Raw genomic sequence first — 11,449 nt, forward strand, 5'->3', positions numbered from 1 at the left:
GGAGTGGCATCAGGACCTAGCCGCACTAGGCAGGTCCATCACGGACAACACTGCCTCCATGGCGAAATCATTCTCTGAGAACACCAGCCGCCTCTCCGAGGAGGTCTCGGCCCTCCGGCAGGTGTTAGGCCGCATAGAGGATGCCATGGAGGCAGGGCATCACGCTACACAACCACAGCAGGCGGCCACACCGTCTTCTTCTAGTTCAATGCAAACAAGCCCGCTCCGCAGGTCGGCCCGTACCCAGCACCGGCAAGACATGCCACCCCCCCTGGACCAGGGAGTGCCAATTAATTGTCAGGGCAGCCTCATGTAGGCTCTGGAGACTCTATGGGACTTCTGTGGGGGAGTTGTGGGGGGAGGGTGAGGGTGTGAGGGTGTGTGGGGGAGTTGTGGGGGAGGGGGTTGAGGGTGTATGGGGGAGTTGTGGGGGGAGGGAGAGTGGGGGGAGGCTGGTGGAGGGTTTTTTCACTTACGTTTACATTGTTACATTTAATACATCGGTTGTGTGAAAAACAAGACCTGAGTGGACATTCATCATTGCGCATGTGTCATTTATTCAGTTACAGTGCATAGTGTAGATGTACGCCCACACCCAGTGCCCACTGTCCAACCATCATGTCACCCTCTGCTGCCATGTGTGTCACTAATATTGTGCAATCACTGACTTGCGCACAGTACAACCCTCCTGTGCATCACCACCGTGATGATGTCCAGCCACATGTTCTTCTTCCCCTTCATAATCACCAGGTGGTAGCAGTTCAATGTCAGGGGGCAGGGGCACATTCCGGCGGATGCACATATCGTGCAGCTTGACACATGCCATGATGATCTTGGCCACCTTCTCATGCCTGTAGAGGAGTGCCCCACCCGACCGGCTGAAGCAGCGAAATCGTGCCTTCAACAGGCCAAAGGTCTGCTCGATGTCCACACGGGTACGGGAATGGGAACGATTGTAGTCCTCCTCGTGCCTGTTCTGTGGATTTCGGACAGAGGTGAGGAGCCACAGCTTCAAGGGATAGCCACTATCACCTGCATGAGAAGCAATTAAAGGTAAATGTCATGCGAATAATGATGGACAGCTGTACTAGTCACACATGCCGGCAGATTATCGTTGGTCACATGCACATGTCCCTGGTTGTATGCGAGCCATTTTTAGGCCCTGAATGTGTCCTGTGCCATGGAATATGGTGTGGGTTGCATCTTCAAGATGATACACAGTGTGCTCTGCCGTATTGTAGCTCATGCATTGTGTACGCATAATGCTGTGTTTGTGTGAATTTAGTGATTTGTTGTGTTGTGTAGGTTTTTCTGATGGCGAGCGTTGGCAGTAGGCTCTACAATTTTTGGCATTCTGTGCTGATTTTTCCAATGGTGACATGCAGCATTCCTGTGGTGGATCCGGGATATTGGGCACAACAATGTGTGAAGATCTTGCTTGCGTCATCTTCCATCTGCACCTGTTTGTAGTGGTATAGTTTGTGATTGCGGTAAACCATCTCCATGGCATGGAGGCCACCTTTTGTTTCTAGTATCTCCTGGGGAGTCTGTGGTAGAGATACGTATTACGTTGTGTGCTTGAGGTGGGCATCCACCACTTGCTTCAGGATGCAAGTGAATGAGGGTGGGGATATGCCATGCATGTGCCACACTGTGTGCTGGTAGGTGGCTGTGGAAAGGAAGTGGAGCACCGACACTACCTTCAGTAGAGGGGGGATGGCGGTGCGTATTTCAATGAGGCTGACAGTCGTGTATCATGTCCACAATGGTGTTGATGGTGTCCCGCTCCAGACGGTACAGGGTGTTGTTGTGCTGTGCGGTTGGGTTGGAGGGACTGGCTCTGATGTTTGGGATTGGGGGCTGCATGTGTGGTTATGCTGGCTGCACTGGTGGGGCATGCAGGGCCTGTCTCACCCTCCTTCTCCTGCTGCGTCTCCTCAGTTGTGCCTGCTGTAGTTGTTGGTGTTGTTGCTGGTGTTGCAATTTATGCATGTCCTCCAGCTGAAGTGTTGATGCTGCTATTGGATTGATCTTGGTGTGGTAAGGGGTGTGGTGTGTGGGTGTGCCCCTTTTGTACTGGGCCAGACTCCATTGCCCCCACCTGAGCTGATTGTGTTCACCTGTGGCAGTTGGGATCAAAGAACATGGCATTTTACAGTAGGTCTCCGATGCCTGTATTTACGGCATGCCGGTAACCACTTTTAACGCCTTAATGAAGCCGTTATTTGCATGTCCGCTTACCTTGTGATCTCCTCCAGTTTACGGCATGCCGCTACTGCCGGCATGGTGGGTCGCGTGCCTGGGCCCAGACCGCTATTAACGGAACCGTACTTTACGATGCCGCTAATAGCGGTCTGGCTGGTCAGTATAGCCCGTAGCAGTTATCGATGCCGGTATTCCGTAACCGGCATCGTTGTTCCCTTAGCACCAACCTCGGAATGACCCCCAATGAGATTGGAAGGCAAGTCCAATGCGCAATTCCTAATTAGTGATGATGAATTGAAAGTGTTATGAGAAATCCCGTGTAGCAGTTGAAGTCTTTAATCCAATTATTTCAAGAAAAACACAAGAAAAAAACAGCCGACATGTGTTTCGACCATCCCGGTCGTTCTCAAGGCTGTGCAATTGTTACAGACCAAATAGACAGAATGGTATAAATCAGCAAAACAAGAAAAATAAACATAACTATTGCATAGAAATAAAATTACACATGTCACCATAAGAACATGAAATTTGAAAAATAAAAATAAACATCATACCATAGTTCAGGGATTGGATTGAAGGCAGAAGGTATCAATCATGAGGAGAGAAAAGACGAAGGACAAAAGTGAATGAAATAGAACTATCTCCAGATACATCATGATGTTGAGTCAATTTGTGCCACAAAGAACCATTTGCCCATAACTAAGCACCTCATGAGTAAATACTGTGACCAAGAAAAAGATATGTACTGAAAGATTGTGACAAAAATAGAAAGGAGAACGTCTCATCCTTTGGAATCATAGATGAGCAAACCAAATCCGCACCATACGTGTGGTGACTGATGTTCACTAATCAGCTATAGAGATTGATGAATAGGTGGACAACCAATAGGTCTGAGTTAGGATATAGACAAGACAAAATAGGCTACCATCTGTAGTGTACACTGTAATTCCCAATGAGCTGCGTTCCTAATGAAAGTCCAACTTTAACTTTTCTAAATTGAATATTTGAATATCAAACATCCAAGAAATGCCTCGCAACTGGTTCCGATGTGAGTGATTAAGAGGTTAAACAGTATTTGATAACTGTGCATTGGATTTCAACCTTAAATGCAAAAACAGATATGAGAATAAAACTTAAATTCCTGCACTTTACCATGTAAGCGTAATATTGATGCATGCATAAATGCCAGTACAGGATTAAACTCACCCTAATGTTATTCCAAGGTCGCTTGCTCATGCGTTCAAAAAGTGAGAATTCAAATAATCTGGTAGGTATTGGGTGTTATGCCTGGAAAATTATCCAACAATAATATATCAGATGGGCAGCCAAATGCATTTGTGTAGTCAGTCGGTGGCCAGCAACAATAAGTTTAGATATATTGGTCTTCATTACGAGTTTGGAGGTAGCCATGCCATTTTTAGTGGCTAGGCTACCCCCAAACTCGGGTCCAGGTCCCGCAAAAGCTGATTTACCGGGCCATTCCGACCTTGCAGGGCCCAGTAATTCCCTTTCGCGGGACCCAGATCCAGTATGTCCCCATTCCCATTCGAGCCCCCATAGGGCTCAATGGGAATGGGGAGGATGCTACCAACGGACCCGTTATTGACAGTCCCGTTGTTAGCATCAGCATCCTGCACTGCTAGCGGGACCCGCTCTGCACGTCTGGTCTGGCCAGGCGTCCAGAGCGGGACCCGCTGCAGACCTCGTAATGTGGCGACCCAGAATGAACGGTGCCGGACCCTTACCGGCACCGTTCATTCTGCGGCCGCCAGCCTCATAATGAGGCCCATTGTCTTATAAATGGCAATATACGTAAATGCCAAATAGTAGAATGTCCCACAGGAATAAATCAAAAATGGTAGCCAAATATGCTTAAACGGTCGATCTTTTGACAAGAAGTAGTAACGTGATGCTGTCTACAACACAAGCATCCATTATGTAAAAGAGTTACCTTTCAAATGGCAGGATTCGTAAATACAGCATAGTAAAGGGGCTGAATCCCCATCCATATCAGAGAGGAACGCTGGTATGAGCGTGAAAATATATTGTTTTCTGAGTGTCTCCTCGCTACGTCATGGAGTCGTGACGTCACACGCATAATTGTGCGTGTGATGTCACACGTCCGAAAAAGCATATGAGTGTCCATGTTAACAATTCAATGCATTCAATCTGAAAAAAGACTAATCGTTCTTACTCCAAGGATTATTTATTTATTTATTACATTTGTTGTACGCCCAGACCCGGAGGTATCACAGCGTAGTTACAGACAATGGTACATGCAATCTTTGTGAAAATAAAAAGGGATAGGCAGACAATGCAGACTTATTAATATACATGAGACATTAGGCACAGAGAGAATAGTACATACAGTATATTTACATGATAGTTGCTGGAGTTTAGTATTGGTTGAATAACCAGGTTTTGGGCGATTTTTTGAATTGAGGGTATGACAATTCGTTCTTAATATTGGTAGGTAAGGCGTTCCAGTGTCTGGGAGCAAGGACTTTAAAGCTGCTGTCTCCCGCTTTTTCTCTTTGGTATCGGGGGATTTCTAGGTTGTCATTATTGTTGGATCTGAGGAGTCTTGTGTGTGTGTTTTTTTGTGACTGTGCTGATGAGGTATTTGGGAGCTTTATTGGTGAGGCATTTATGAGTGATACTTAGCGTTTTGAAAAGTATCCTGGCTTTGATGGGGAGCCAATGGTTGTCTCTCCTGATGTTTGTAATGTGCTCAGATTTTTTTATGCCTAGTGCAGCCCGGAGGGCTTTGTTCTACATAAGTTGGAGTTTGGCTATGTTGGTTTTGGAAGTGCCAAGGAAGAGGATATTGCAGTAATCGAGCTTGGATAGTATAAGCGCTCTTGCTAGTGTAACACTATTGTCAGCTGTGAGGAATTTGCGACTGAGGGAGATGAGTTTGGAGGTGTAGGATGTGGATGAGGCTAGGGTATTGACTTGTTTGGACATTGTTAGTGTGGCGTCTAAATAAACACTGAGTGTTTTAACTTGCTTGAGCACTGGGATCGTGGTACCGTCGATGGTGAAGGATGTATAAGCAGGTTGTAGGGAATCAATTTTAGATGAAGAGCCTAGTATTAGAAGCTTTGTTTTGTCATCGTTGAGACATAAGCTATTGTTGGCCATCCAGTTTTGAATTAGTGAGTAGATTTTATTGATGAGCAGTGAGTCTTGCTCATGGTTGCCAGTAAGTGGGATAGGGATCTGGGTGTGGTCTGCAAAGTTGGTGTAGATGACACCCATGGTATCCAAGGCTGCAAAGAGCAACTTGGTGTAGGCGTTGTAGAGGGTGGGGGATAGACAAGATCCTTGCGGGATGCCTATAGGGACTGGTATGGGGTCTGCTGATTCTTTGCAGATGGAGACTCTCAAGGTCCTATCTGCCAGGAAGGATTTGATCCAGTCAGTGGCATTGTTGGAGAGGTTAAAGTTGTTAGCTAGTGTGGCAGAAAGTTTGTTGTGGTCGACCAGATCGAAGGGCGCTGATAGGTCTAGTAGCATGAGTAGGCAGAGTTTACCTGTTTCTCTGGTAGCGTCTATTTGGATCTTCAGATCAAGTAGGGCTGTTTCCGTGCTATGGCTAGGGCGGAAGCCTGACTGTCGGTCCCCCAGTAGTTGGTGTTGTTCTAGGTGGTTTTGAAGTTGGGAGTATGCTATTTTGTCGATTATTTTCAGGAGGAATGGGACTGTAGTGATTGGTCGGTAGTTAGTGGGGATTGAGGGATCCAGGGATGTTTTTTTCAATAGGGGGGTTACCCAGGCTTTTTGGATGCTAGAGGGCACTGTATTGGAGTTGAAGGATGCGTTAACAAATTCAGTAATGGTGGGTGAGAGGGTAGGGGTGCAGAGTTTGACGAGGTGGGATGGGAATTGGTCTTCTTTGCAGTTAGAGGCTTTGAGTTTGGCTAGGGTATCTTGGATATCTTTGGTGGAGACTGGATTGAATTGGAAGGGGGTACATGGAGAGGTAGAGGATGGGTTGGCTGATAAGGTGGGGAGTGTTTTTTCCGTTAGCAGAGTTTTTTTGTTATCAATTTTCTTCTGTACCAAAAGGATTTTAGAGGCTAGGGCATCTTGTATGGTGGTGCACCATGTTTTGCTGCAATTGCTGGGTGCTGTGACTTGGCAAGGGTTCTCTAGCTCTCTGAGGATGGAGAATAGCTCTTTGTTGTCAGAGTTAGCATTGGAGATGCGAAGATTAAAGGCATTAGCTTTGTGGGAGATTATAGCAGATTTGTATTTTTTATTGGCAGCTTCGAAGTTCTTAGCTGATTCGGGTGTGTTGTTTTTTCTGTGGATGTGCTCGAGTGACCTTTTTATGCGTCTAAGGGCGACTAATTCTTCATTGAACTAGAAGCAGGAGCGTTTGTCTGGTTTCCGTGCTTTGTTGGTGGTAGGGGCGAGTGAGTCAATAGTATGGGTGAGGCTTTGTTGGTAGCACTCAGCTAGGTGGTTGGGATTATTTGTGTTTGGGATTATGTTAGCTAGTGCTATGTTCAGGATAGGGGATATGTTTTCTGCTGTGAGGTTTTTGATATTTCTAGTTTCAATGGCAACGGGGGGTTTGGGAATGGTCTGGTCAGTGGAGTATTCCAGTGTAAAACTGATGACGCAGTGGTCTGACCAGTCTACAGGGAGGATAGAATCGATGGTGATTTGCAAATTGATGGTGAGGATCCAATTCAGGGTTCTACCTTTGGAGTGGGTGGGTTTGTTTATCAGCTGCATGAAGTTCATGTCGCTCATAGCTGAGTGGAAGGCTGAGGCGTCCGGGTCAAGGGGATCGCTAAAACCTAGATTAATGTCACCAAGGACAATGCATTTGGTGTTGGGCTTAATGATGGGCGTGAGCACTAGAGGAATATCCAGATTAGGGTGAGTGTTTTTGTTTGGAGACCTGTAAACTACTAGAAAGTTAGTGGTAGTCTTGGGGTTTGAGGTGAGTTTGACTAAGAGGAGTTCGTAGCCCTGTATTTGTTCCAGCGGGCAGGCTCTAAGTTGCAGAGTGGTTCTGGCTATGATGGCGACACCACCTCCTTGGGCGTTGTTTCTATCTGTTCTTAGGATGCTGTATTCTGGGGGGATGGCGATGGCTAGGAGTGGTCCTGCAGCCGGGTGTAGCCAGGTTTTGGTGACTACCAGCATGTCAAGTTGTTGGTCCACAATGAGATCGTGGATTTCTATGGCATGTGCTCCTAGGGAGCGTGCATTAATGAGAGTGCCTTTGACCGTGAAGGTAGGGTCTTGAGGTGGTCTATTTTCTAAGTCGGGTGGCTGGTGAGAGTTTTTAATCTTTGTTATGGGCTTGGACTTTTTGGATGAGTCTTTGTATTGGCAATTATTAGTTCTGGTGTCTTGTTTAGTGAGAGTGTCTCTAGTTGTAGTAGTCTTGGAGGCTTGTTGGATGGTTCTGGCTCTAAGTCTATAAAGTCTGGTGGAGCCCTTAATGGGTTTTGTTTTGTTGTTAGTCTCAGTGGTGGGGTGATAATCCCCTAAATTGTCGCTCAGGTTAGGTGTGTTTGGCACTACAGAATTAATAGCATTGGTCAGAGTGAGGTTTTTGTGCGCAGTTAAGGTCGGGAATGGGGGCAGGGAAGGAAGGAATGGAGTAGGACAGGGGACTGGGTGGTGGCGCTGGCATCCGATTCTGGCTAGGCCTTCATTGACCTTAATGAAGTGTCCTCCTGTGCATGGCACAGAGCGGGGCATTAAGCAAAAAGGAAACATTATGGTGGTTATGAATATCCACATTATATTAGTGAGGTAGCTGGGTGGATACATGGGGTGGGTGGGACAAGGAGGGGTGGATCGACTAAGAAATGGGTTTGGCTGTGTGGGTCTGTGCACTTATAGCTAATACCTAGTTGGCTAGGCCAAACAAAGTCAGGCTGCATGAAATACAATGTCACAGTTAGGCTAGGGCAAGCAAAGTCAGACTGCATGAAATACAATGTCACAGTTAGGCTAAGGCAAGCAAGGTCAGGCTGCATGAAATACAATGTTACAGTTAGGCTAGGGCAAACTACACATTGTAGTTTGGTTTGAAGAATCCCCATTCGAACCATAATGTGCCAATTTATGGAAATATACTAGAAATCTGTAAATGATAACAATTAAACGTTCATCAAAGAAGAAAAATATTTTAAATAGACGGAACCCTATTTATGTAATTATTCAACTAAGGTCCAAGCTCAAGATAGAAATCTAGTTCAAACAAAAGTATAACACTGCATTGGCAGCATATGGTTAAATAAAGTTGATTAAAGTGTAGAGTATAAACCTATATTTACTAATTGCGCATGAACAATATCAAGATAAAGTATTAAGGATAGATGACAGTAAATTGTCTATCGACTAGCTAGTAATATGAAAGAAACCTGAAAAAATGATTCAATGTTTGTAGATTTAAATACTGATGAGGTGCTTATGCTTGTCAAATGACAAGTGTATATATTTCTTTGTTAAATTAAAATAATAATACATTAATCTACACTGTTGCTTTGTGCATTAAAAAAAATCTCTAAGTCTGATAGCATAAATGCATGTTTGTTACACTTGAAACAGAAGTTAGAAATAAACATATCTGATTATGTGTGTTACTATAAATGAAGCCCATCAAGCACACAGACCAAATCTACATTGTATCATAAGAAGACATGCATTTTAGGTTATCCACACTATTGCTTTATGTGTTAAGAAAATTCTCAAAGTCTGATGGCATAAATTCATGTACATATGTACACAGACAAAATTAACATTGTATCATAAGAAGACATGCATTTCATGGTCTGTGTTAAGACCATTGATGGTAGATCGTAGATGACAAATAAGTTTTGATTCTAGTTGTCTTAGTTTTAGAAGGAGGTTGCCACCACGTTCGCCACTTTTAGCTTTAATGAGGCATATAAACCTGATATCAGCCTTACTGGCAAGTTGATGTTCTGCTTGCCAATGTATTGCCAAAGGTAAATTGGAGTCTGTTTTGTTAAGGCTGGAAAGGTGCTCCCTGATACAAACTCGTAACTGTCTGATGGTACTGCCAATATAAATCTTCTTACAGACACATATCAAGGAATAGACTACAAATTTAGTCTTACAATTGATAAAGTCTTTAATAGTAATCTTGGTACCCATATTGTCTAAAAATTCCTGACAGTTATAATGAGCATATTGGCAAAGGTTACAGTTTCCACACTTGAAAAAACCAACCAGTGGTTGAAACCAGGTGGTAATTGTTGATGATTTGACATTATCAGGATCAAAAAAAGAAGGATTTAGGGGGTAATTAATAGAATTTGGCGCACAAGTGGCGCACGTGGCTCGCGTACAGAGTGCACGTGCGTCAATCTGCACCAGCCGCGTGCGCCACAACCCATTTAGGCGCACAGCGTATTCATGGATTTATACATCCATAAGCAGCCGTGGTGCAGACTGGTGCAGTGACCCTGCAGCAGCGCCAGTTATGCCCCCAACCCCGCCCCATGAGCCAGAAACATCGCACAAATCCAGTACACGGCGCAAAGGCCAGTGGACCAGCATACAGCCCCCAACCATGAAAACGCGTGTAAAACTCCTTGCACACCCCTCGGAATACATGTACTCTGCTCGTGCCAGTGAAAACGCATGTAAAACTCCCCACGCACCCCTCGGAATACACGTACCCCGCTTGCGCCAGCGAAATCGCATGTAAAACTCCTCGTGCACCCCTCCGAATGCACGTACCCCGCTCGCGCCACGTGGAAAAAGTCCCCCCTGTGGAGTGGGCTGCCTGCGGAGCATGCCCAGGGTGGATGGGTTGCCTACGGGGTATGGACTGGGGTGATGGGCTGCCTGCAGAGCATGCCCAGGGGTGATGGACTGCCTGCTGGCTATGGACTGGGGTGATGGGCTGCCTGCGGTCCATGGACTGGGGTGATGGGCTGCCTGTGGGGCATGGGGAGGGTGGATGGTCTGTCTGCACGTATTCCGGGGGTGCGCGTGGAGTTTCACACACGATAGGCCTGGCACGAGCGGGGTACGTGTATTCCGAGGGGTGCATGTGAAGGTTTACATGCGGTTGGCCTGGCGCGAGCGGGGTATGTGTATTCCGAGGGTTGCTTGTGAAGTTTTACACATGATTGGCCTGGCACGAGCGGGGTACGTGTATTCCGAGGGGTGCGTGTGAAGTTTTACACACGATTGGCCTGGCGCGAGCAGGGTACTTGTATTCTGAGGGGTGCATGTGAAGTTTTACACACAATTGGCCTGGTACGAGTGGGGTACGTGTATTTTGAGGGGTGCGTGTGAAGTTTTACACGCGATTGGCCTGGCGCGAGCAGGGTATGTGTATTCTGAGGGGTGCGTGTGAAGTTTTACACGTGATTTGGCAGTGTGTGCCCCCCCTCCCCATGCCCCGCAGGCAGCTAACACCACTGGGGACCACCCCTCATCCCTAGGCATGCCCCGCAGGCAGCCCATCACCCCTGGGCATGCCCCACAGGCAGGCCACATGGCACCATGCACTTGGGAGCCCTGACACATGTCCCCCACCCCACCCCCATTGACGGGCACCTGCCAGCAGGCACCGACACATGTCCCCCACACCACACCCATTGACGGGCACCTGCCAGCAGGCCCCGACTCATGTCCCCCACCCACCCACACACCAGGGACGGGCACCTGCCAGCAGGCCCAGACTCATGTCCCCCAACCCACACACTAGTGACGGCACCTGCCAGCAGGCCCTGACTCATGTCACCTGTGACGGGCGCCTGCCAGCAGGCCTCGACTCATGTCCCCACCCACCCACACACCAGTGACAGGCACCTGCCAGCAGGCCCTGACTCATGTCCCCCAACCACCCATCCACCAGTGACAGGCACCTGCCAGCAGGCCCTGACTCATGTCCCCCACCCACACACCAGTGATGGCCACCTGCCAGCAGGCCCCAACACATGTCCCCCATCCCACCCCCATTAACGGGCACCTGCCAGCAGGCCCCAACTCATGTCCACCCAGCCTAAAACCCACCCACCAGTGACGAGCACCTGCCAGCAGGCCCCGACTCATGTCCCCCACCCACCCACACACCAGTGACGGGCACCTGCCAACAGGCCCTGACTCATGTCCCCCACCCACCCACACACCAGTGACGGGCCCCTGCCAGCAGGCCCCAACACATGGCCCACCAAACAACATGTCATAACAAAACAGACCCATAGCCCTAATATCCAACCCAAATCCCCCA

The sequence above is a fragment of the Ambystoma mexicanum genome, chromosome 7q (genome assembly GCF_040938575.1).
Source record: "Ambystoma mexicanum isolate Mex_15411 chromosome 7q, UKY_AmexF1_1, whole genome shotgun sequence".
Taxonomy (NCBI): Eukaryota; Metazoa; Chordata; class Amphibia; order Caudata; family Ambystomatidae; genus Ambystoma; species Ambystoma mexicanum.